Source organism: Somniosus microcephalus, chromosome 15, assembly GCF_052327205.1.
Source record: "Somniosus microcephalus isolate GS21.2 chromosome 15, FLI_Smic_1.0, whole genome shotgun sequence".
Taxonomy (NCBI): Eukaryota; Metazoa; Chordata; class Chondrichthyes; order Squaliformes; family Somniosidae; genus Somniosus; species Somniosus microcephalus.
This window is the reverse complement of record NC_141001.1, coordinates 23583530-23610617: the sequence shown is the minus strand read 5'-3', so window position 1 is coordinate 23610617 and position 27088 is coordinate 23583530. Positions and strand designations below refer to the sequence as shown.

Sequence of the window (27088 nt, the reverse complement as noted above, 5' to 3'; positions counted from 1 at the left end):
GTATACGCCACTAGATACCGACCCCAGTGTGTAGAATGGGATAGCAGCTATATTTGGCTATGGGGAGAAATACAGATTTGGGGCTCTGGCTGGAACCGCGAAATAGTCAGGGAACAGTGCCGGTACAAACAAGGTACAAAGAAACGTGTGAACATCATGAAACATCTGGGGAAAAAAACCAAAGTATATTAAAGCCAGCCAGCAATACAGCGAAATAAATAAAACTGGAATCTGAAAGGATAGCGAGAGGTCGAGGGCAGCTAGACAGAGCCATGGGATGGCTGACCAAAGCCAGATTAGGCTCCCCCCAACACATAATAATACACACGGGCACAAATGACCTAAAGGCCAAAGAGAGGGGTTTACAGGGGAAACAGCGATGTGTGTGTGATGTCAGCACTACAGGACAGAAGCTTCGGCTGAGTAAATCCCAGCCAGCGCACACACAGGCTTAATGGTGTCATCCCAACATTCACCAGGCGCAAGTAGACACCCACCCAGGCGGTGGCAGCAATCACAGGCAATTCACAGTCAGTCGATCCAAAACACTTGAGCTGGAGAATTCCATCGCAGCGCGGAGATAGGGGATCGCTGGAGGGACACCTTTAACTAACGGGAGCGAGAGGAATCGGTGCAAGAGATCCTGAGGCTTCTGTGCCTATAGGATTATATTACACTACCCCGCGCCAAGACACACACACACACAAAGGAACTCTAGTCCAAAAGGAGCAGGATTTGGTGATTTAAACCTCAGAACATTGTTTGAAGTGACCATAGAGAGAAAGAAGAGTAAAAGGTGAGTTTTAAAACCGTTCCACATATGTCGAATATCGATGTGTTGATATGTATATGAAATCTAGTTTAGTGGAGGAGATAGATCGCAAACGGGAACACACGACGCTGACAGGCTGAAGACACCGGGGGCAGGTTTGGTGAGACTGTCTCACTGAGGGACTGCTGTACAATGGAAGGTTGATGTGAATTCAATTAAAGTTTGTTCCCGACCCCTAACGGGCAGGGGTGAGGGGTTTCTGAGCCCTATTTAATATGCACCATGGATCTCAGACAGCTTAAGAGATAGAATCAGAGCAGGGAGATAGAGAGGAGGTGATGTGTGTAGGTGACTAAATCGATAGTCCATATCCTGTCGATTTATTTAACGTGTCGAATACAGTCCTCAGTCCCACTGACTCTGGTTTATCGAGTGTTTAGATGTTCCTTGTTGCTTCACTGTGCTATTTAGAAGATCTCCTCGCCACGGTAGTAGATATAACAGAACTGTGCTTAGAAACGGGCGAGCTGTGCTCTGCTGGCCGTCTGTTCAATGGTGGCGAATGGTTACATCGCTCCGAATTGATACCGAACCATTGTTTTCTGGATCTCACACACACTGTTATAATTCGATAAATCTAAGGTTTCGCCAATGTGTTTGGAGCTTCCTGTCTACCTCAATCTTACTCCGTCTCTTCACTCCACGGTGTCCTACTAAACAGGTTACTGTCAGATGCCTTTAGCCGCCAGCTCACCTAACCCTGCTTTGGCCATTAATTCCCCCCACCTACCCCCAGGTGTACACAGACAAAGCCAGCAACACCCCCCCCCCCCCTTTGCGAATCCCACTGTGCCCGGACACTGGTTTGATCTGGGACACTGGTTTGATCTGGGGCAGTGGTTTGGGTTGGGGCACTGGTTTGATCTGGGACACTGGTTTGGGTTGGGGCACTGGTTTGGACTGGGGCACTGGTTTGGACTGGGACACTGGTTTGGACTGGGACACTGGTTTGATCTGGGACACTGCTTTGATCTGGGACACTGGTTTGATCTGGGGCACTGGTTTGGGTTGGGGCACTGGTTTGGACTGGGACACTGGTTTGATCTGGGACACTGGTTTGATCTGGGACACTGGTTTGGACTGGGACACTGGTTTGATCTGGGACACTGGTTTGATCTGGGACGCTGGTTTGGGTTGGGGCACTGGTTTGGACTGGGACACTGGTTTGATCTGGGGCACTGGTTTGATCTGGGGCACTGGTTTGGGTTGGGGCACTGGTTTGGACTGGGACACTGGTTTGATCTGGGGCACTGGTTTGATCTGGGGCACTGGTTTGGGTTGGGGCACTGGTTTGGACTGGGACACTGGTTTGGGTTGGGGCACTGGTTTGATCTAGGACACTGGTTTGGGTTGGGGCACTGGTTTGATCTGGAACACTGGTTTGATCTGGGGCACTGGTTTGGGTTGGGGCACTGGTTTGATCTGGAACACTGGTTTGATCTAGGACACTGGTTTGGGTTGGGGCACTGGTTTGATCTGGGACACTGGTTTGGGTTGGGGCACTGGTTTGGACTGGGGCACTGGTTTGGACTGGGACACTGGTTTGGACTGGGACACTGGTTTGATCTGGGACACTGCTTTGATCTGGGACACTGGTTTGATCTGGGGCACTGGTTTGGGTTGGGGCACTGGTTTGGACTGGGACACTGGTTTGATCTGGGGCACTGGTTTGATCTGGGGCACTGGTTTGGGTTGGGGCACTGGTTTGGACTGGGACACTGGTTTGGGTTGGGGCACTGGTTTGATCTAGGACACTGGTTTGGGTTGGGGCACTGGTTTGATCTGGAACACTGGTTTGATCTGGGGCACTGGTTTGGGTTGGGGCACTGGTTTGATCTGGAACACTGGTTTGATCTAGGACACTGGTTTGGGTTGGGGCACTGGTTTGATCTGGAACACTGGTTTGATCTGGGGCACTGGTTTGGGTTGGGGCACTGGTTTGATCTGGAACACTGGTTTGATCTGGGGCACTGGTTTGGGTTGGGGCACTGGTTTGATCTGGAACACTGGTTTGATCTGGGGCACTGGTTTGGGTTGGGGCACTGGTTTGATCTGGAACACTGGTTTGATCTGGGGCACTGGTTTGGGTTGGGGCACTGGTTTGGACTGGGACACTGGTTTGATCTGGGGCACTGGTTTGGGATGGCTGTGCGCTCCCATGTGAGACTCAGCTAGCAGTCGGAGAGAAAAAATCTTAAATCATTCCAACGAGCAGACATGTGAAGAATGAAAAGCATATGGGAGACATATAAAAAGGGTAGGAGACTGAGATAAGAGGGACCCAAGGAACATAGAGGGAGAGACAGACTCAGGCAGGGTTAGACTGTCAGAAGGGGAGAGGGGATTGTGCACTGAAACTATATATTTGAATACAAACATTCAGACACATTGATCATAGACTCATAGTGAGACCCAAATGAAGGATTTGACTGGGAAATGAAAGTGAATGTACATTAGTCAGACAAGGCAACACTCTCAGCTACCATTGGGTTTTCACTCCCCCTCCCCCATTGCCCCTGACTGGGGATATTACTAACACTGTACAGATAATGAGGGACGTGAGGAGCTTCAGAACAGTCGGCTGTGCTGCCTCTCAGTGTATTCTTCAGTCGCTGGGGTTTGAAGGGAAGGCATTACTGTGTTTAGACACCCAACACATCGGGGGCAGTGCCACTTCCAGAGGTCAGGTATCGATCGGGTCTATTATCACGACCTCTGGGTAACAGCTTCCCCCAAAACAATGCTAAAAAAAATCATGTAATAAAAACCCAGTTTAACTTAATTGATTACCATAAATCAATGGCAGTAGCTATTACTGAATCAATGTGTGTGAGAGAGAGGGAGGGAGAAGGGAGGCATTTGCTTGTAGAAATTCTAATACAGAACTATTGTAACAAAGTGACTGGAATCTTCAGTCAAACTCACAGATTGCAAATGTTACTTCCTTGTTTAAAAAAGGGGAGAGGGATAAACCTGGCAACTACAGGCCAGACAGCCTTACGTCAGGGTGTGAAAACATTTAGAGACAATAGTCTAGGATAAAATTAATTGGCATTTGGAAAAGTATGGGCTAATAAATAAAGTCAGCATGGATTTGTTAAAAGCAAATTGTGTTTGACTAACTTGATTGAGTTGTTTGATTCAGTAACAGAGAGGGTGGATGAGGGTAGTACAGTTGATGCTGCGTATATGGACTTTCACAAGGTGCTTGACAAAGTACCACATAATAGATTTGGTAGAAAAGTTAAAGCCCATAGAATTAAAAGGACAGTGGCAGAGTGGAGACAAAATTGGCTAAGGGACAGAAAGCGAGAGTAGTGGTGAACGGTTGTTTTTCAGACTAGAGCGAAGTATACAGTGGTGTTCCCCAGGGGTCGGTATTAGGACCACTGCTTTTTTTTGATCTAAATGACCTGGACTACAGGGTATAATTTCAAAGTTTGCAGATGACACAAAACATGGAAATGTAATAAACAATGAGGAGGATAGTGACAGACTTCAGGAGAACATAGGCAGGCTGGTGAAATGGGCAGTCACATGGCAGAGAAGTGTGAATTGATACATTTTTAGGAAGAATGAGGTGAGGCAGTATAAACTAAACAATACAATGTTAAAGGGGGTGCAGGAACAGAGAGAGCTGGGGGTGTATGCACAAGTCTTTGAAGGCGCCGGACAAGTTGAGAAGGCTGTTAAAAAGCATATGGGATCCTTGGCTTTATTAATAGAGGCATAGAGTGCATGAGCAAGGGATTTATGTTAAATCTTTTTTAAATCACTGGTTAGGCCTCAGCTGGGCTATTTTGTCCAATTCTGGGTACCACACTTTAGGAAGGGTGTCAGGTCCTTAGAGGGAGTGCAGAGGAGATTTACCAGAATGGTACCAGACTTCAGTTATGTGGAGAGACTGGAGAAGCTGGGGTTGTTCTCCTTAGAGCAGAGAAGGTTAAGGGGAGATTTGATGGAGGTGTTCAAAATCATGAACAGTTTTGATAGAGTAAATAAGGAGAAACTGCTTCCAGTGCCAGAAGTGTCGGTAACCATGGGATACAGATTTAAGGTGATTGGCAAAAGAACCAGAGGCGACATGAGGAAACATTGTTTACACAGCGAGTTGGTGTGTTCTGAAATGCACTGCCTGGAAGGGCGGTGGAAGCAGATTGAATAGTGATATTCAAAAGGGAATTGGATAAATACTTGAAGGGAAAAAATACAGGGCTATGGGGAAAGAAAAGGAGAGTAGGACTAACTGATGGCTCATTCAATGACCTGGCACAGGTACGCTGGGCCAAATGGCCTCCTCCTGTGCTGTATCATTCCATGATTCTATGATTCATCAGGACTTGTTTTGATATTAAAGTATTTTTTTCTCTGCTTTCACTCCCTCTTTATAGAATAAAAAGGGAGCATCTAAGTGGGACAGTTAAAAATAAAAACAATTCACACTAAGGAGAAGTAATAAAGCAGAATCAGACAGAAGGGTTTGTTACTTGTTCTTGGGACGTGGGTTACATTGGTACAGCTGTATTTATTACCCATCCCAGGTTGCCCTGAGGGCATTAAGAGTCAACCACATAGTGTGAGACTGAAGTCACATGTGGCACTGACCGGGAAAGGATGACAGGTTCCCTTCCCCAAAGGACATACATTTTTTTTTTAACCACAATCCAACATTTCATGATTATTTTGTGTCTGGTGGAGAGACTGGAGAAGTTGGGATGATTCTCCTTAGAGCAGAGAAAGCTAAAGAAAATTTAATAGAGGCGTTCAAAATCATGAACTGCTTTGATAGAGTAAATAAGAAAGGGTTGGTAACGAGAGGACACAGATTTAATGTGGTTGGCAAAAGAACCAGAGGGGAGATGAGGAGAGATTTTTTTATGCAGCGAGTTGCAACGATCTGGAATGCGCTGCCTGAAAGGGCGGTGGAAGCAGATTCAATAGGAACTTTCAAAAGGCAATCGGATAAATACTTGGAAGGAAAAAATTGCAGGGCTATGTGGAAAAGAGCGGGGGAGTGGGACTAATTGGATGGGGTGAAGAGATGCAAAAACCCTCTGTTAGTCAGTAAGCTTAAACAAGGAGTGATAAAATTATAGAGCAACGCACAGGAACTTAGAAGAAGTGAGGGAATTTCTCTGTTAAAATAGCAGAAATAGGAATCTTGGACAAAATGTTAGTATCCCAGTTTGTTATCTCAGGGCTCCAGTTCTCAATCCTCAGATTGATTGTAATACATTGTACGACAAAGGTCCAACTCCGAAATCTGGTCGTAACTCCCTCCTGGCTCTGTTTCTTGTGAGTATTCAGGCCAACCCACTCTTTAAAAAAAGAAAGAACTTGCATTTATATAGCACCTTTCACACCCTCAGCACATCCCAAAGCACTTTACAGCCAATGAAGTACTTTGTACTGTTGTAATGTAGAAAACACTGCAGCCAATTTGCACACAGCAAAAAAATCTCACAAACAGCATTGTTGATAATGACCAGATAATCTGTTTTTGTGATGTTCGTTGAGGGATAAATATTGGCCAGGACACTGGGGATAACTCCCCTGCTCTTCTTCGAATAGTGCCTTGGGATCTTTTACGTCCACCTGAGAGGGAAGATGGAGGCTCGATTTAATGTCTCATCTGAAAGACGGTACCTCCCATAGGGCAGCACTCCCTCAGCACTGCACTGGAGTGTCAGCCTGTATTATATGCTCAAGTCTTTGGAGTGGGGCTTGAACCCACAACCGACTGACTCCGAGGCGAGAGTGCTACCACTGAGCCACGCCTAACACCTATGGGTTATAAACCATACATTTATTCTCATTATATATTTATTTTCGTGAGCAATAAGTAATATCCACACTGCCCAAGTCTAGAAAAGCTTTAATGAAGTCTGGGAAGTCACAAGGGCAGCTGTTGTGGTTTAAAAAGGGCACCTACATTTCCTGTTGTGGTCGCAAGTTCTTCCTTGTGAGAATTACTGCAAGGCGGCATCTTTCAGAATGTCCATGGGCTCTGAAAGGCTTCCCTCAGCCCAACAAGCTGGAGGCACTGCTCCCTTCTCTAACATATCTCTCGAGGTCTTGCTGAGGGAAACAAGAGGAAGGAGGGCCGTCATCGTTTGGGCCGAGGGACACCCTCCTCTGAAGGCAGGCTGCATGGGAAGAGGTGGAAAAGCAGGTGAATGGTGTGTCACAGGTCAGGAGGACCACGTCCCAGGTGCGGAGCCAATGACAATGAAACTCCCTTGAATGGTAGGCAGGAAAAAGAGATAAAGAACAAAAATCAAAATAAAGGGCTAAATTAGACTCGAACGCAACAAAATTGCAATGCAACTACAACAACAACAAATTGCATGTATATAGCATCTTTAACGTAGTAGAACATCCCAAGACACTTCATGGGGCATAATCAAACAACAATTGACACCAAGCCAAAGAAGTAGACAAAGTAGTCAGGTGACCAAAAGCTTGGTCATGGAGATGGGTTTGAAGGAGGATCTTAAAGGAAGAGAGTTGGAGAGGTTTAGGGAGGGAGGGAATTCCAGAGATTTATTTATTTTTTATTTTGTTTATGGGATGTGGGCGTCGCTGGCAAGGCCAGCATTTATTGCTTATCCTAATTGCCCTCGAGAAGGTGGTGGTGAGCCACCTTCTTGAACTGCTGCAGTTGTGTAGTGAAGGTATGCCCACAGTGCTGTTAGGGAGGGAGTTCCAGGATTTTGACCCAGCGACGATGAAGGATCGGCGATATACTTCTAAGTCAGGATGATGTGTGACTTGGAGGGGAACTTGGAGGTGGTGGTGTTCCCATTCGCCTGCTGCCCTTGTCCTTCTCGGTGGAAGAGGTCGCGGGTTTGGCATGTGCTGCCGAAGAAGCCTTGGCGAGTTGCTGCAGTGCATCTTGTAGATGGTACACACTGCAGCCACAGTACGCCGGTGGTGGAGGGAGTGAATGTTTAAGGTGGTGGATGGGGTGCCAATCAAGCGGGCTGCTTTGCCCTGGATGGTGTCGAGCTTCTTGAGTGTTGTTGGAGCTGCACTCATCCAGGCAAGTGGAGAGTATTTCATCACACCCCTTACTTGTGCCTTGTAGATGGTGGAAAGGCTTTGGGGAGTCAGGAGGTGAGATACTCGCCGCTGAATACCTAGCCTTTGACCTGCTCTTGATGCCACAGTACTTTTGTGGCTGGTTCAGTTAAGTTTCAGGTCAATGGTGACCCCCAGGATGTTGATGGTTGGGGATTCGGCAATGGTAATGCCTTTGAATGTCAAGGGGAGGTGGTTAGGCTCTCGCTTGTTGGAGATAGTCATTGCCTGGCACTTCTGTGGCACGAATGTTACCTGCCACTTATCAGCCCAAGCCTGAACGTCGTCCAGGTCTTGTTCCATGTGGGCATGGACTGCTTCCTTATCTGAGGAGTTGTGAATGGTGCTGGACACTGTGCAGTCATCAGCGAACATCCCCATTTCTGACCTTATGTTGGAGGGAAGGTCATTGATGAAGCAGCTGAAGATGGTTGGGCCTAGGACACTACCCTGAGGAACTCCTGCAGCGATGCCTTGGGGCTGTGATGATTGACCATCAACCGCTACAACCATCTTCCTTTGTGTTGGTAAGACTCCAGCCAGTGGAGAGTTTCCCCCCCCCCCCCCATTCCCATTGGCTTCAGTTTTACTAGGGCTCCTTGATGCCACGCTTGGTCAAATGCTGCCTTGATGTCAAGGGCAGTCACTCTCACTTCACCTCTGGAATTCAGCTCCTTTCTCCATGTTTGGACCAAGGCTGTAATGAGGTCAGGAGCCGAGTGGTCTTGATGGAACCCAAACTGGGCATCAGTGAGCAGGTTATTGGTGAGTAAGTGTTGCTTGAAAGCACTGTCGATGGCACCTTCCATCACTTTGCTGATGATTGAGAGTAGACTGATACATAGAAACATAGAAACATAGAAGATAGGAGCAGGAGTAGGCCATTCGGCCCCTCAAACCTGCTCCGCCATTCAATGAGATCATGGCTGAACATCCAAATTCAGTACCCTGTCCCTGCCTTCTCCCCATATCCCTTGATCCCTTTAGCCTTAAGAAATATATCTAACTCCTTCTTGAATATATTTAATGAATTGGCCTCTACTGCCTTCTGTGGTAGAGAATTCCACAGGCTCACCACTCTCTGGGTGAAGAAATTCCTCCTCATCTCTGTCCTAAATGGCTTACCCCTTATCCTTAGACTGTGACCCCTGGTTCTGGACTCCCCGGCCATCGGGAACATCCTTCCTGCATCCAGTCTGTCTAGTCCTTTCAGAATTTAATAAGTTTCAATGAGATCCCCTCTCATTCTTCTAAACTCCAGCGAGTATACGCTCAATCGACCCAATCTCTCCTCATACGTCATTCCTGCCATCCCAGGTATCAGCCTGGTGAATCTTCGCTGCACTCCCTCCATGGCAAGAACATCCTTCCTCAGATAAGGCGACCAAAACTGCACACAATACTCAAGATGTGGTCTCACCAAGGCTCTGTACAACTGCAGCAAGACATCCTTGTTCCTGTACTCAAACCCTCTCGCTACGAAGGCCAACATACCATTTGCCTTTTTAACCGCCTGCTGCACCTGCATGCTTACCTTCAGCGACTGGTGCACAAGGACACCCAGGTCTCATTGCACTTCCCCTTCTCCCAATCTATTGCCATTCAGATAATAATCTGCCTTCCTGTTTTTGACACCAAAGTGGATAACCTCGCATTTATCCACGTTATATTGCATCTGCCATGCTTCTGCCCAATCACCCAACCTGTCCAAATCATACTGGAGTTTCTCCACATCCTCCTCACAGCACACACTCCCACCCAGCTTTGTGTCATCTGCAAACTTGGAGATATTACATTTAGTTCCCTCATCTAGATCATTAATATATATTGTGAATAGCTGGGGTCCAAGGACCAATCCCTGCAGTACCCCACTAGTCACTGCCTGCCACTCAGAAAAAGACCTGTTTATTCCAACTCTTTGCTTTCTGTCTGCCAACCAGTTCTCTATCCAAGTCAATACCTTGCCCCCAATCCCATGTGCCTTAATTTTACACACTAATCTCTTATGCGAGACCTTATCGAACGCCTTTTTTAAGTCCAAATACACCACATCCACTGGTTCTCCCTTATAAATTCTACCAGTTACATCCTCAAAAAATTCCAGTAGATTAGTCAAGCAGGATTCACCCTATGTAAATCCATGTTGACTTTGTCCGATCCGGTCACTGTTTTCCAGGTGCTCTGCTATTACATCTTTTATAATGGACGCCAGCATTTTCCCCACTACCGATGTCAGGCTTACCGGTCTGTAATTCCCCGTTTTCTCTCTACCACCTTTTTTGAATAGTGCGGTAACATTAGCTACCCGCCAATTCATGGGTACTGTTCCAGAGTCTATCGAATTTTGGAAGATGACCAGCAATGTATCTACTATTTCTAGGGCCACTTCCTTAAGTACCCTAGGATGTAGATTATCAGGCCCTGGGTATTTATCGGCCTTCAATCCCGTCAATTTCCCTAACACCATTTCCCCACAAATACTGATTTCTTTCAGTTTCTCCCTTTCATTAGACCCTATGTTCCCCGACATCTTTGGAAGGTTATTTGTGTCCTCCTTTGTGAAGACAGAACCAAAGTATGTATTTAATTGGCCTTCCATTTCTTTGTTCCCCATTATAAATTGACCTGATTCTGACTGCAAGGGACCTATGCTTGACTTCACCAATCTTTTTATCTTCACATATCTATAAAAGCTTTTACAGTCAGTTTTTATGTTCCCTGAAAGCTTACTCTCATACTCTATTTCCCCCCTCTTAATTAATCCCTTTGTCCTCCTTTGTTGAATCCTAAACTGCTCCCAATCTTCAGGTTTACTGCTTTTTCTGGCCAATTTATATGTCCTCTCCTTGGATCTTATGCTATCCCTAATTTCCCTTGTTAGCCATGGTTCAGTCACCTTTTTTGTTTTATTTTTATGCCAAACTGGGATGAACAAATTCTGTAGTTCATCCATGCGATCTTTGAATGTTTGCCATTGCCTATCCACCGTCAACCCTTTGAGTGACATTCCCCAATCAATCCTACTAAACTCGCGCCTCATACCATTGTAGTTTCCTTTATTTAAATTCAGGACCCTAGTCTCTGAGTGAACTAGTTCACTCTCCATCTTAATGAAGATTTCTATCATTGTGGCCCAGAAATTCGGGTCGGGGGCTTCCCGCGGATGCAAGCCCCCGACCTGCACTTACCTTGCGCGCCGGCAGTTGTGCTCTAGGCTCCCATGGAATTCCGCTCCGGGGCCTGCTCCAACTCCCGGCGCGCTGTGCTTGCGTGTCCCAGGGGCATAGTTAGTGCGATGCGTCCCCTGGGATCACGTGAGCCATGGGCAGCCAATCAGAGGAGGGAAAAGCCCATTCATAAGATTGACAGGAAGACCTGTCTAAACTTATGAATATACGGCCCCCAAAATAACCTTCAAATAAATTTTTTAAAAAATCACACTTTTTAAATAAACTATAAATTACATTAAATAACTATTTTAAACAATAATTTAAATTTTTGAAAAAAATAATTTTAAAGAAAAACGGGGCTAAAAATAAACTTACCTTGCTTTAAAGTATTTAAAAATAATAAACCTGTGGAAAAAATGTTTTAATTTTAATTAATTGACGACTTACCTTTTAAAATGCAGGCCTTATACCTGGTTTTTACATTTCTAAAATCTGAAGACTTACCCTCACGGAAAAACCTGTAAAAAAAATGTAAGTTCAAAGCGCACGCGCAGACTCCCGCGCGCACGTGTTCGACCTCTGAACCCCTTCGCTCAGAGGAACGGAAGTGCCGGTTTCCCGTGCATGCGCAGTGCATGCAAGAAACCGGCACTTCCATCGGGTCCACGCGCGAGTACCCCGTGCGTACTCACGCGTTGGGACCCTAATTTCTGGGCCAATATTATGATCGCTCTGACCCAAGGGGCCTCGCACAACAAGATTGCTAATTAATCCTTTCTCATTACATAATACCCAGTCTAAGATGGCCTGATCTCCAGTTGGTTCCTCAACATATTGGTGCAGGAAACCATCCCGTATACACTCTAGGAATTCCTCCACCAAAGATGGGGCAGTAATTGGCCAGGTTGGATTTGTCCTGCTTTTTGTGGACAGGACATACCTGGGCAGTTTTCCACATTGTCGGATAGATGCCAGTGTTGTAGCTGTACTGGAACAGCTTGGCTAGAGGCTCGGCTAGTTCTGGAGCACAAGTCTTCAGCACGATAGCCAGGATGTTTTCGGGGCCCATAGTCTTTGCTATATCCAATGCGTTCAGCCGCTTCTTGATATCATGTGGAGTGAATCGAACTGGCTGAAGACTGGCTTCTGTGCTGGGGGGGACCTCAGGAGTAGGCCAATATGGATCATCCACTCGGCACTTCTGGCTGAAGATGGTTGCAAACGCTTCAGCCTTCTCTTTTGCACTCACGTGCTGGGCTCCGCCAGCATTGAGGATGAGGATATTCATGTAGCCTCCTCCTCCCGTTAGTTGTTTATTAGTCTACCACCATTCACGACTGGATGTGGCAGGACTGCAGAGCTTTGACCTGATCCGTTGATTGTGGGATCGCTTAGCCCTGCCTATAGTATGCTGCTTCCACTTTTTAGCATGCATGTAGTCCTGTGTTGCAACTTCCCCAGGTTGGCACCTCATTTTTACGCCTGGTGCAGCTCCCAGCCTGCTCTTCTACACACCTTATTGAACCAGGGTTGGTCCCCTGGCTTGATGGTAATGGTAGAGTGAGGGATATGTCAGGCCATGAAGTTACAGATTGTGGTGGAATACAATTCCGCTGCTGCTGATGGCCCACAGCGCCTCATGGATGCCCAGTTTTGAGCTGCTAGATCTGTTCTGAATCTATCCCATTTAGCACAGTGGTAGTGCCACACAACACGATGGAGGGTGTCCTCGGTGTGAAGACAGGACTTTGTCTCCACAATGACTGTGCGGTGGTCACTGCTACCAATACAGATGCAACTGCGACAGGTAGATTGGTGAGGACGAGGTCAAGTAGGTTTTTCCCTCGTGTTGGTTCTCTCACCACCTGTTGCAGGCCCAAACTGGCAGTTATGTCCTTCAGGGCTCGGCCAGCTCAGTCAGTAGTGGTGCTACTGAGCCACTCTTGGTGATGGGCATTGAAGTCCCTCACCCAGAGTACATTCTGTGCCCTTGCTACTCTCAGTGCTTCGTCCAAGTGGTGTTCAACATGGAGGAGTACTGATTCATCAGTTGAGGGTGAGCAGTAGGTGGTAATCAGCTGGAGGTTCCCTTGCCAATGCTCGACCTGAAGCCATGAGACTTCATGGGGTCCGGAGTCAATGTTGAGGACTCCCTGGGCCCCGCCTTCCCAACTGTATACCACTGTGCTGCCACCCCTGGTGGGTCTGTCCTGCCCGTGGGACAGGAGAGACCCAGGGATGGCGATGGAGGAGTTTGGGACATTGGCTGAAAGGTATGATCCTGTGAGTATGACTGTGTCAGGCTGTTGTTTGACTAGTCTGTGGGACAGCTCTCCCAATTTTGGCACAAGTTCCCCAGATGTTGGTGAGGACTTTGCAGGGTCGACTGGGCTGGGTGTGCCATTGCCGGGTCCATAGAAAGTGCCGGGTGGTCCGTCGGGTTTCATCCTTATATTGTTTCGTAGCAGTTAGTTACAACTGAGTGACTTGCTAGGCCATTTCAGAGGGCAGTTAACATTCAACCACATTGCTGTGGGTCTGGAGTCACGTATAGGCCAGACCAGGTAAGGACGGCAGATTTCCTTCCCTAAGCGAACCAGCTGGGTTTTTATGACAATCCGATTGTTTCATGGTTACCATTACTGATACTAGCTTTTTATCCCAGAACTGAATTTAAATTCCCCAGCTGCCGTGGTTGGATTTGAACTCACGTCTCTGGATCATTAGTTCAGGCCTCTGGATAAACTAGCCAGTGACGTTATCACTATGCTACCATTCCCGTCAATTAGGGCCTAGGCAGCTGAAGGCATGGCCGCCAATGGTGGGGTGGAGGATGCACAAGAGGCCAGAATTGGATGACAGTAAGTCAACCCAAGGAACTGTCAGGATGGAAAATTGTAGGCAGCATTCCACCCTTGCTGGGGTGTCTAGAACTAGGGGGCATAGTCTCAGGATAAGGGGTAAGCCATTTAAGACTGAGATGAGGAGGAATTTCTTCACTCAGATGGTTGTGAATCTTTGGAATTCTCTGTCCCAGAGGGCTGTGGATGTTAAGTCTTTGATTATATTCTAGGCTGAGATAAATAGATTTTTGGACTCTTGGGGAATCAAGGGATATGGAGATCGGGCGGGAAAGTGGAGTTGACGTCGATGATCAATCATGATTTTATTGAATGGTGGAGCAGGCTCGAGGGGCTGTATGGTCTACTCCTGCTCCTATTTCTTATGTTCTTATGTAAAGCTTCCCCGCCATTCTTCAATTGCCCATGTCTGTTACACATTTGTGACGCTGGTACACAGATTGTGTAATCAGCCCTATTGTTCTAAACCAATGCCCCTTTTGCAGCGATGACCTTGAAACTTGTGGCCCATGAAGTCAGCTGGTGCAGACATGCATTGAATTCTGCCATGAATTACCGCCCAGTCATGCACGCCACAGCCAACAACTGGAATCTTTTCCAGGGGAAGCTTCCTTCCAAAGTATGTGCGTATATCTGGGGAACCGTGCAGACACCGGCGACAACCTCATGAACAGAGAACAATAAGTCGCCAGCTCTGTAATACAGTCAGAGAAGACTTGCCACACGGCTGTAAGTCACATCATAGAATCATAAAATGACACAGCACAGAAGGAGGCCATTCAGCCTGTGCCAGTTCTTTGAAAGAGCTATCTGATATGTCCCACTCCTCTGCCCTTTCCCCATCGTCCTACAAATTATTCCCCTTCAATTATTTATCCAATTCCATTTTGAAATTTATTATTGAATCTGCTTCCACCACCCTTCCAGGCAGTGCATTCCAGATTTTAACAACTAGCTGCGTAATAAAATCTCTCCTCATGTCACCTTTGGTTCTTTTGCCAATCACCTTAAATCTGTATCCTCTGGTTACCGACCCATCTGCCACTGGAAACACTCTCCTTATTTACTCTTTCAAAACCCTTCATGATTTTGAACAACTCAATTAAATCTCCCTTTAGCTCTCCCAGCTCTAAGGAGAATCATCCCAGCTTCTCCACATAACTGAAGTCCTGCATCACTGGAACCATTCTAGTAAATCTTCTCCGCACTCTCTCTCAGGGCCTAACATCCTTCCTAAAGTGTGGCACCCAGCATTGGACTCAACAGTCCAGCTGAGGCCTAACCAGTGATTTATAATGGTTCAACATAATTTCCTTGCTATTGTACGCCATGCCTCTATTTATAAAGCCAAGAACCCCATAAGGACAGCATAGAGTTCTTTAAAAGCCTTCTCAAATTGTCCTGGCAGCTTCAACGATTGTGTACATACACTCCCAAGTCTTTCTGTTCCTGCACCCTTTAAAATTGTACCATTTACCATATCACTGTCATTATTTCCGCAGTGTTTTGGTCCCTCTGCACAAGCGCACTCGATCCTGTCGCATATGCACAGAACCAAATGAGGCAGCGGCTGCGGCCTGCACAAGTATGCGTTCCGCGGCTCCCAGCGGAGAAGGCCCGGGGTTCATATGGGGGGAGAGTAGATTGAAAGGGGGAGAGAGGAGCGAAGGAGGGAGAGAGGATTGAAGGGGGAGAGAGGATCGAAGGGGGAGAGAGGATCGAAGGGGGAGAGAGGATCGAAGGGGGAGAGAGGATCGAACGGGAGAGAGGGTCGAAGGGGGACAGAGGATTGAAGGGGGAGAGAGGATCGAACGGGAGAGAGGGTCGAAGGGGGTGAGAGGATCGAAGGAGGGAGAGAGGATTGAAGGGGGAGAGAGGATCGAACGGGAGAGAGGGTCGAAGGGGGACAGAGGATTGAAGGGGGAGAGAGGATCGAATGGGAGAGAGGATCGAAGGGGGAGAGAGGATCGAAGGGGGAGAGAGGATCGAAGGGGGAGAGAGGATCGAAGGGGGACAGAGGATTGAAGGGGGAGAGAGGATCGAACGGGAGAGAGGGTCGAAGGGGGAGAGAGGATCGAAGTGGGAGAGAGGATCGAAGGGGGAGAGAGGATCAAAGGAGGGAGAGAGGATTGAAGGGGGAGAGAGGACCGAAGGGGGAGAGGGGATCGAAGGAGGGAGAGAGGATCGAACGGGAGAGAGGATCGAAGGGGGTGAGAGGATCGAAGGGGGAGAAAGGATCGAAGGGGGAGAGAGGATCGAAGGGGGAGAGAGGATCGAAGGGGGAGAAAGGATCGAAGGGGGAGAGAGGATCGAACGGGAGAGAGGATCGAAGGGGGGAGAGAGGATCGAAGGGGAGAGAGGATCGAAGGGGAAGAGAGGATCGAACGGGAGGGGGGATCGAAGGGGGAGAGAGGATCGAAGGGGGAGAGAGGATCGAAGCTGGAGAGAGGATCAAAGGGGGAGAGAGGATCGAAGGGGGAGAGAGAGAGGATCGAAGGGGAGAGAGGATCGAAGGGGGAGAGAGAGAGGATCGAAGGGGGAGAGGTGATCGAAGGAGGGAGAGAGAATCGAAGGGGGACAGGTCGGGTGATTGGGCAGAAACATGGCAAATGCACTATAATGTGGATAAATGTGAGGTTATCCACTTTGGTGGCAAAAACAGGAATGCAGATTATTATTTGAATGGCAATAGATTGGGAGAAGGGAAAGTGCAAAGAGACCTGGGTGTTCTTGTGCACCAGTCGCTGAAGGTAAGCATGCAGGTGCAGCAGGCGGTTAAGAAGGCAAATGGTATGTTGGCCTTCGTACCAAGAGGGTTCGAGTACAGGAACAAAGATGGCTTGCTACAGTTGTACAGGGCCTTGGTGAGACCGCACCTTGATTATTGTGTGCAGTTTTGGTCGCCTTACCTGAGGAAGGACGTTCTTGCCATGGAAGGAGTACAGCGAAGATTCACCAGGCTGATACCTGGGATGGCAGGAATGACATATGAGGAGAGATTGTGTCGGTTGGGCTTATACTCACTGGAGTATAGAAGATTGAGAGGGGATCTCATTGAAACCTATAAAATTCTGTTAGGCCTGGACAGACTAGATGCAGGCAGGATGTTTCTGATGGCCAGGGAGTCCAGAACCAGGGGTCATAGTCTAAGGATAAGGGGTAAGCCATTTAGGACTGAAATGAGGAGGAATTTCTTCACCCAGAGAGTGGTGAACCTGTGGAATTCTCTGCCACAGATGGCGGTGGAGACCAGTTCATTAAATATATTCAAGAAAGAGTTGGATATATTTCTTAAGGCTAAAGGGATCAAGGGATATGGGGAGAAGGCAGGGACAGGGTACTGAATTTGGATGATCAGCCATGATCTCATTGAATGGCGGAGCAGGCTCAAAGGGCCAAATGGCCTACTCGTGCTCCTATCTTCTATGTTTCTATGTTTCTATGGGAGAGAGGATTGAAGGAGGGAGAGAGGATTGAAGGGGGAGAAAGAGATGATCGAGGGGGGGGTGGACGATTGAAGGGGGAGAGAGAGGATCGAATGGAAGAGACGATCGAAGGGGGAGAGAGGATCGAAGGAGGGAGAGAGGAGCGAAGGTGGAGAGAGGATGAAATGGGAGAGAAGTTCGAAGAGGGACAGAGGATCGAAGGAGGGAGAAAGGATCGAAGGGGGAGAGAGGATCGAAGAGGGAGAGAGAGGATGGAAGGGGGTTGAGGTGTTCAAAGGAGGAGAGAGGATCGAAGAGGAAGAGAGAGAATCGAAGGGGGAGAGAGGATCGAAGCGGGAGGGAGAGAATCGAAGGGAGAGAGAGGATCGAAGGGGGGAGAGAGAGGATTGAAGGAGGGAGAGAGGATCGAAGGGGGGCGAGGTGATTGAAGGAGGGAGAGAGGATCGAAGCGGGAGAGAGAGAATCAAAGGGGGAGAGAGAATCAAAGGGGGAGAGAGAGGATGGAAGGGGGAGAAACAGATGATCGAAGGGGGAGAGAGGATCGAAGGGCGAGAGATGATGGAAGGGGAGAGAGAGGATTGAACGGGGAGAGAGAGAATCGAAGTGGGGAGAGAGGGTCGAAGGGGGAGAGAGAGGATCGAAGGGGGAGAGATGATTGAACGGGGAGAGAGAGGATTGAAGGGGGGGAGAGGATTGCAGGGGGAGAGAGAATTGATAGGGGAGAGAGGATCGAACGGGGACAGAGGTTCGAAGAGGGAGAGAGGATCGAAGGGGGAGAGAGAGGATCGAAGGGGGAGAGAGAGAATTGAAGGAGGGAGAGAGGATCGAAGGGGGGCGAGGTGAACGAAGGAGGGAGAGAGGATCGAAGCGGGAGAGAGAGAATCAAAGGGGGAGAGAGAATCAAAGGGGGAGAGAGAGGATGGAAGGGGGAGAAACAGATGATCGAAGGGGGAGAGAGGATCGAAGGGCGAGAGATGATGGAAGGGGAGAGAGAGGATTGAACGGGGAGAGAGAGAATCGAAGTGGGGAGAGAGGGTCGAAGGGGGAGAGAGAGGATCGAAGGGGGAGAGATGATTGAACGGGGAGAGAGAGGATTGAAGGGGGGGAGAGGATTGCAGGGGGAGAGAGAATTGATAGGGGAGAGAGGATCGAACGGGGACAGAGGTTCGAAGAGGGAGAGAGGATCGAAGGGGGAGAGAGAGGATCGAAGGGGGAGAGAGAGAATTGAAGGAGGGAGAGAGGATCGAAGGGGGGCGAGGTGAACGAAGGAGGGAGAGAGGATCGAAGCGGGAGAGAGAGAATCAAAGAGGGAGAGAGAATCAAAGGGGGAGAGAGAGGATGGAAGGGGGAGAAACAGATGATCGAAGGGGGAGAGAGGATCGAAGGGTGAGAGATGATGGAAGGGGGAGAGAGAGGATTGAACGGGGAGAGAGAGAATTGAAGTGGGGAGAGAGGATCGAAGGGGGAGAGAGAGGATCGAAGGGGGAGAGATGATTGAACGGGGAGAGAGAGGATTGAAGGGGGGGAGAGGATTGCAGGGGGAGAGAGAATTGATAGGGGAGAGAGGATCGAACGGGGACAGAGGTTCGAAGAGGGAGAGAGGATCGAAGGGGGAGAGAGAGGATCTAAGGGGGAGAGAGAGAATTGAAGGGGGAGAGAGAGAATTGAAGGGGGAGAGAGGATTGAAGGGGGAGAGAGGATAGAAGGGGGAGTGAGGATCGAAGGAGGAGAGAGGTTTGAAGGAGGAGAGAGGATCGAAGGAGGGAGAGAGGATCGAAGGAGGGAGAGAGGATCGAAGGAGGGAGAGAGGATCAAAGCGGAAGAGAGAGGTTCGAAGGGGGAGAGGGAGAATCGAAGGTGCAGAGAGGGGATCGAAGGTGGAGAGAGGGGATCGAAGGGGGAGAGAGAGGATCGAAGGGGGAGAGAGCATTGAAGGGGGAGAAATAGTGGATCAAAGGGGGTGAGAGGATTGAAGGGGACGAGAGGATCCAAGGGGGGAGAGGTGATCGAAGGAGGGAGTGTGGACCAAAGCGGGAAGAGAGAGAATCGAAGGGGGAGTGAGAGGATCGAAGGGGGAGAGAGGATCGAAGGAGAGAGAGAGGATCAAAGTGGGAGAGAGCATCGAAGCGGGAGAGAGAGAATCGAAGGGGGTAAAGAGGATCGAGGAGGGAGAGAGGATCGAAGGGGGAGAGAGGATCCAAGGCGGAGAGAGAGGATCGAAGGGGGCAGAGAGAGGATGGAAGGGGGAGATGGAATCGAAGAGGGAGAGAGGATCGAAGGGGGGAGAGGATCGAAGGGGGAGAGAGAAGATCGAAGGGGGAGAGAGAAGATCGAAGGAGGGAGAGAGAGGATCAAAGCGGGGGAGAGAGGATCGAAGGGGGGAGAGAGAATCAAAGGGGGAGAGAGGATCGAAGGGGCAGAGAGGATCGCAGTGGAGAGAGGATCGAAGGGGAGAGAGGATCGAAGGGGCAGAGAGGATCGAAGGGGAGAGAGGATCGAAGGGGCAGAGTGGTTCGAAGGGGCAGAGAGGTTCGAATGGGAGAGAGGATCAAAGGGGCAGAGAGGTTCGAAGTGGCAGAGAGGATCGAAGGAGGGAGAGAGAGGATCGAAGGGGAAGAGAGGATTGAAGGGGGAGAGAGAGGATTGAAGTGGGGAGAGAGAGGATCGAAGGGGGAGAGAGAGGATCGAAGGGGTGAGAGAGGATCGAAGGGGGAGAGAGAGGATCGAAGCGGGGAGAGAGGATCAAAGGGGGCAGAGAGAGGATCGAAGGAGGGAGAGAGGATCGAAGTGGCAGAGAGGATCGAAGGAGAGAGAGGGGATTGAAGGGGGAGAGAGGATCGAAGGGGGAGAAATAGAGGATCGAAGGGGGCGAGAGGATCGAAGGGGGAGAGAGGATCAAAGGGGGCGAGAGAATCGAAGGGGGCAAAAGGATCGAAGGGGACGAGAGGTTCGAAGTGGGGAGAAAGGATCGAAGGGGGAGAGAGGATCGAAGGAGGGAGAGAGGATCAAAGGGGGGAGAGAGGATCGAAGGGGGAGAGAGGATCGAAGGGGGAGAGAGGATCGAAGGGGGAGTGAGGATTGAAGGGGGAGAGAGGATTGAATGGGGAGAGAGAGGATCGAAGGGGGGAGAGAGGATCGAAGGGGGGAGAGAGGATCGAAGGGGAGAGAGGATTGAATGGGGAGAGAGAGGATCGAAGGGGGGAGAGAGGATCGAAGGGGGGACAGAGGATTGAAGGGGAGAGAGGATCGAAGGGGGAGAGAGGATCGAAGGGGGAGAGAGGATCAAAGGGGGAGTGAGGATCGAAGGGGGAGAGAGGATTGAATGGGGAGAGAGGATCGAAGGGGGGAGAGAGGATCGAAGGGGGGAGAGAGGATCGAAGGGGGGAGAGAGGATCGAAGGGGGAGAGAGGATTGAATGGGGAGAGAGAGGATCGAAGGGGGGAGAGAGGATCGAAGGGGGGAGAGAGGATTGAAGGGGGAGCGAGGATCGAAGGAGGGAGTGCGGACCAAAGAGGGAAGGGAGAGAATCGAAGGGGGAGAGAGCGGATTGAAGGGGTAGAGAAGATCGAAGGGGGAGAGAGAGTATCGAAGGGTGAGAGATGATCGAAGGGTGCGAGAGAATTGAAGAGGAGAGAGTTTCGAAGGGGGGAGAGAGGTTCGAAGAGTGGAGAGAGAGGATTGAAGGGGTAGAGAAGATCGAAGGGGGGAGAGGATCGAAGGGGGGAGAGGATTGAAGAGGAGAGAGGTTCGAAGGGGGGAGAGAGGATCGAAGGGGGAGAGGTGATCAAATGAGGGAGAGAGGATCAAAGGAGGGAGAGAGAATCACAGGGGGAGTGAGGATTGATTCGGGAGAGAGGATTGAAGGGGGAGAGAGGATTGAAGGGGGAGAGAGTATTGAAGGGGGAGAGAGTATTGAAGGGGGAGAAAGGATCAAAGGGGGAGAGAGAGGATCGAAGGGGGAGAGAGAGGATCAAAGGGGAGAGAGGATCGAAGGGGAGAGAGGATCGAAGGAGGGAGAGAGAATCGAAGGTGTTGTGTCCGAGAGTAATAAGACACAAGACTGCAGGAGAACGGTACAACAGGTGTTTACTCAACGTGGCTCACTCTGGAACTGAACTGTACAGATTACTACTCAGTGCTATATACAAACTGTGGTCCGTTGTCGGAGCAAATCTGCTCTGGCAAGCCATTCCTGGCAAAAATGGTCCGTAGGACTGCAATAGTTTTCTCCGTGGTGGTGGAGGACATTTTGATGACCTGAGGCCATTTCGAATGCGCATCCATGGCTATTAAAAGCATTGAGTGCATGAATGGACCAGCAAAATCAATATGCACCCGTTGCCATGGAGATGAGGGCCACTCCCATGGGTGTAGAGGGGCATGTGGTGGTGCATTTTGGACTTTCTGGCATCCTGAGCAGCTCTTGGTCAGGTCCTCGATTTGTTTATCGATTCCCGGCCACCACACATAAGCCCTGGCAAGGCTTTTCATTTTTACCCCTCCCAGATGACCCTCATGAAGCTCACTGAGCACTCTATCCCTTAACTTGGGTGGAATTACCACTTGGGATCCACACATCAAGGTCCCCCGGCACACTGACAGCTGTTCTCTTCTTGTCGAGAATGTTGGCAACAGTGAGTCGCCATGTGCTGGCCATCCCTTCACCGTCAAATCATATACCCGAGAGAGTGTCGGGTCATTTTGGGTCTCCTGTTCTATACGAGCGTTAGTTACCGGTAGGTATTCAACTATTGTCGAATGAATGAATGAAATATTTCGACAGGATCCACTGCTGGTGCTTCCTCCGCTATATACAGGTGTGGTTACTGCCGGTACTGCAGTATACATGAGCTGTAAAAAGTAGTTCCCCCCTTAAAGGTATATATAGTACAGAAGGAGGAGAGAGAGGATTAAAGGGGGAGAGAGGATTGAAGGGGGGAGTGAGTATCGAAGGAGGGAGAGAGTATCGAAGGGGGAGAGAGTATCGAAGGGGGAGAGAGAGAGTATTGAAGGGGGAGAGAGAGAGGGTCGAAGAGGGAGAGAGGATCGAAGGGGGGAGAGAGGATCGAAGGGGGAGAGAGGATCGAAGGGGGAGAGAGGATCGAAGGAAGGAGAGAGTATCGATGGAGGGAGAGAGGATCGAAGGGGGAGAGATGATCGAAGGGTGAGAGAGAGGATCGAAGGTGGAGAGAGGATCGAAGGGAGAGAGAGTATCGAAGGGAGAGAGAGTATTGAAGGGGAGAGAGAGAGTGTCGAAGGGGGAGAGAGGATCGAAGGGGGGAGAGAGGATCGAAGGGGGAGAGAGGATCGAAGGGGGAGAGAGGATCGAAGGAAGGAGAGAGTATCGATGGAGGGAGAGAGGATCGAAGGGGGAGAGATGATCGAAGGGTGAGAGAGAGGATCGAAGGGGGAGAGAGGATCGAAGGGAGAGAGAGTATCGAAGGGAGAGAGAGTATTGAAGGGGAGAGAGAGAGTGTCGAAGGGGGAGAGAGGATCGAAGGAAGGAGAGAGTATCGATGGAGGGAGAGAGGATCGAAGGGGGAGAGATGATCAAAGGGTGAGAGAGAGGATCGAAGGGGGAGAGAGGATCGAAGGGAGAGAGAGTATCGAAGGGAGAGAGAGTATTGAAGGGGAGAGAGAGAGTGTCGAAGGGGGAGAGAGGATCGAAGGAAGGAGAGAGTATCGATGGAGGGAGAGAGTATCGAAGGGGGAGAGAGAGAGTATCGAAGGGGGAGAGAGAGAGTGTTGAAGGGGGAGAGAGAGAGTGTCGAAGGGGGAGAGAGGATCGAAGGGGGAGAGAGGATCGAAGGGGGAGAGAGTATCGAAGGGGGAGAGAGAGAGTATTGAAGGGGGAGAGAGAGAGGGTCGAAGGGGGAGAGAGGATCGAAGGGGCAGCGAGGATCGAAGGGATAGAGAGGATCGAAGGGGGAGAGAAGATCGAAGGGGGAGAGAGAGGATGGAAGGAGGGAGAGAGATGATCGAATTGGGAGAGAGAGGATCGAAGGGATAGAGAGAGGATGGCAGGGGAAGAGAGGATTGCAGGGGGAGAGCGAGGATCGAAGGGGGGAGAGGATTGAACGGGGGAGAGAGGACCAAAGCGGGGAGAGAGACGATTGAAGGGGAGAGAGGATCAAAGGGGCAGAGAGGTTCGGAGTGCGAGGCAGGATCGAAGGGATAGAGAGAGGATCGAAGGAGAGAGAGAGGATCGAAGGAGGAGAGAGAGGATCAAAGGGGGAGAGAGGATTGAAGGGGGGAGTGTGTATCGAAGGGGGAGAGAGCATCGAAGGGGGAGAGAGAGAGTATTGAAGGGGAGAGTGTATCAAAGGGGGAGAGAGTGAGTATTAAAGGGGAGAGAGAGAGGGTCGAAGGGGGAGAGAGGATCAATTGGGGAGAGAGGATTGAAGGTGGAGAGAGGATCGAACGGTGAGAGAGAGGATCGAAGGGGGAGAGAGGATCGTTTGGGGAGGGGGGATCTAAGGGGGGAGAGATGATCGAAGGGGGGAGAGGTGATTAAAGGAGGGAGAGAGGATCGAAGGAGCGAGAGTGAATCGAAGGGGGAGTGAGGATTGATTCGGGAGAGAGGATCGAAGGGGGAGAGAGGACCGAAGGGGGAGAGAGATGATCAAGGGGGAGAGAGGATCAACGAGTGAGAGAGGATCGAAGGAGGGAGAGAGGATCGAAATGGGAGAGAGGGGATCGAAGGGATAGAGAGAGGATGGAGGAGGGAGTGAGGATCGAAGGGGGAGAGAGGATCAAAGCGGGGGAGAGAGGATCGAAGGGGGGAGAGAGAATCAAAGGGGGAGAGAGGATCGAAGGGGCAGAGAGGATCGCAGTGGAGAGAGGATCGAAGGGGAGAGAGGATCGAAGGGGCAGAGAGGATCGAAGGGGAGAGAGGATCGAAGGGGCAGAGTGGTTCGAAGGGGCAGAGAGGTTCGAAGTGGCAGAGAGGATCGAAGGAGGGAGAGAGAGGATCGAAGGGGAAGAGAGGATTGAAGGGGGAGAGAGAGGATTGAAGTGGGGAGAGAGAGGATCGAAGGGGGAGAGAGAGGATCGAAGGGGTGAGAGAGGATCGAAGGGGGAGAGAGAGGATCGAAGCGGGGAGAGAGGATCAAAGGGGGCAGAGAGAGGATCGAAGGAGGGAGAGAGGATCGAAGTGGCAGAGAGGATCGAAGGAGGGAGAGGGGATTGAAGGGGGAGAGAGGATCGAAGGGGGAGAAATAGAGGATCGAAGGGGGCGAGAGGATCGAAGGGGGAGAGAGGATCAAAGGGGGCGAGAGAATCGAAGGGGGCAAAAGGATCGAAGGGGACGAGAGGTTCGAAGTGGGGAGAAAGGATCGAAGGGGGAGAGAGGATCGAAGGAGGGAGAGAGGATCAAAGGGGGGAGAGAGGATCGAAGGGGGAGAGAGGATCGAAGGGGGAGAGAGGATCGAAGGGGGAGTGAGGATTGAAGGGGGAGAGAGGATTGAATGGGGAGAGAGAGGATCGAAGGGGGGAGAGAGGATCGAAGGGGGGAGAGAGGATCGAAGGGGAGAGAGGATTGAATGGGGAGAGAGAGGATCGAAGGGGGGAGAGAGGATCGAAGGGGGGACAGAGGATTGAAGGGGAGAGAGGATCGAAGGGGGAGAGAGGATCGAAGGGGGAGAGAGGATCAAAGGGGGAGTGAGGATCGAAGGGGGAGAGAGGATTGAATGGGGAGAGAGGATCGAAGGGGGGAGAGAGGATCGAAGGGGGGAGAGAGGATCGAAGGGGGGAGAGAGGATCGAAGGGGGAGAAAGGATTGAATGGGGAGAGAGAGGATCGAAGGGGGGAGAGAGGATCGAAGGGGGGAGAGAGGATTGAAGGGGGAGCGAGGATCGAAGGAGGGAGTGCGGACCAAAGAGGGAAGGGAGAGAATCGAAGGGGGAGAGAGCGGATTGAAGGGGTAGAGAAGATCGAAGGGGGAGAGAGAGTATCGAAGGGTGAGAGATGATCGAAGGGTGCGAGAGAATTGAAGAGGAGAGAGTTTCGAAGGGGGGAGAGAGGATCGAAGAGTGGAGAGAGAGGATTGAAGGGGTAGAGAAGATCGAAGGGGGGAGAGGATCGAAGGGGGGAGAGGATTGAAGAGGAGAGAGGTTCGAAGGGGGGAGAGAGGATCGAAGGGGGAGAGGTGATCAAATGAGGGAGAGAGGATCAAAGGAGGGAGAGAGAATCACAGGGGGAGTGAGGATTGATTCGGGAGAGAGGATTGAAGGGGGAGAGAGGATTGAAGGGGGAGAGAGTATTGAAGGGGGAGAGAGTATTGAAGGGGGAGAAAGGATCAAAGGGGGAGAGAGAGGATCGAAGGGGGAGAGAGAGGATCAAAGGGGAGAGAGGATCGAAGGGGAGAGAGGATCGAAGGAGGGAGAGAGAATCGAAGGTGTTGTGTCCGAGAGTAATAAGACACAAGACTGCAGGAGAACGGTACAACAGGTGTTTACTCAACGTGGCTCACTCTGGAACTGAACTGTACAGATTACTACTCAGTGCTATATACAAACTGTGGTCCGTTGTCGGAGCAAATCTGCTCTGGCAAGCCATTCCTGGCAAAAATGGTCCGTAGGACTGCAATAGTTTTCTCCGTGGTGGTGGAGGACATTTTGATGACCTGAGGCCATTTCGAATGCGCATCCATGGCTATTAAAAGCATTGAGTGCATGAATGGACCAGCAAAATCAATATGCACCCGTTGCCATGGAGATGAGGGCCACTCCCATGGGTGTAGAGGGGCATGTGGTGGTGCATTTTGGACTTTCTGGCATCCTGAGCAGCTCTTGGTCAGGTCCTCGATTTGTTTATCGATTCCCGGCCACCACACATAAGCCCTGGCAAGGCTTTTCATTTTTACCCCTCCCAGATGACCCTCATGAAGCTCACTGAGCACTCTATCCCTTAACTTGGGTGGAATTACCACTTGGGATCCACACATCAAGGTCCCCCGGCACACTGACAGCTGTTCTCTTCTTGTCGAGAATGTTGGCAACAGTGAGTCGCCATGTGCTGGCCATCCCTTCACCGTCAAATCATATACCCGAGAGAGTGTCGGGTCATTTTGGGTCTCCTGTTCTATACGAGCGTTAGTTACCGGTAGGTATTCAACTATTGTCGAATGAATGAATGAAATATTTCGACAGGATCCACTGCTGGTGCTTCCTCCGCTATATACAGGTGTGGTTACTGCCGGTACTGCAGTATACATGAGCTGTAAAAAGTAGTTCCCCCCTTAAAGGTATATATAGTACAGAAGGAGGAGAGAGAGGATTAAAGGGGGAGAGAGGATTGAAGGGGGGAGTGAGTATCGAAGGAGGGAGAGAGTATCGAAGGGGGAGAGTGTATCGAAGGGGGAGAGAGAGAGTATTGAAGGGGGAGAGAGAGAGGGTCGAAGAGGGAGAGAGGATCGAAGGGGGGAGAGAGGATCGAAGGGGGAGAGAGGATCGAAGGGGGAGAGAGGATCGAAGGAAGGAGAGAGTATCGATGGAGGGAGAGAGGATCGAAGGGGGAGAGATGATCGAAGGGTGAGAGAGAGGATCGAAGGAGGAGAGAGGATCGAAGGGAGAGAGAGTATCGAAGGGAGAGAGAGTATTGAAGGGGAGAGAGAGAGTGTCGAAGGAGGAGAGAGGATCGAAGGGGGGAGAGAGGATCGAAGGGGGAGAGAGGATCGAAGGGGGAGAGAGGATCGAAGGA

The 27088-nt window shown here is 50.2% G+C and overlaps 1 protein-coding gene and 1 pseudogene across 1 annotated transcript in view; both read left to right on the top strand.

Annotated features, from left to right (window-relative positions):
- Window positions 1-466: 466 nt before the first annotated feature.
- LOC147106578 (excitatory amino acid transporter 2-like) overlaps window positions 467-27088 on the top strand; it is a 354111-nt gene continuing 327489 nt past the window's right edge. Inside the window, exon 1 of the mRNA XM_086007551.1 lies at window positions 467-796. The gene's annotated coding sequence lies outside the window, so the exon portion shown is untranslated. The remainder of the gene's footprint in view (window positions 797-27088) is intronic.
- Window positions 13916-27088, top strand: part of LOC147106579 (uncharacterized) — a 90635-nt pseudogene continuing 77462 nt past the window's right edge.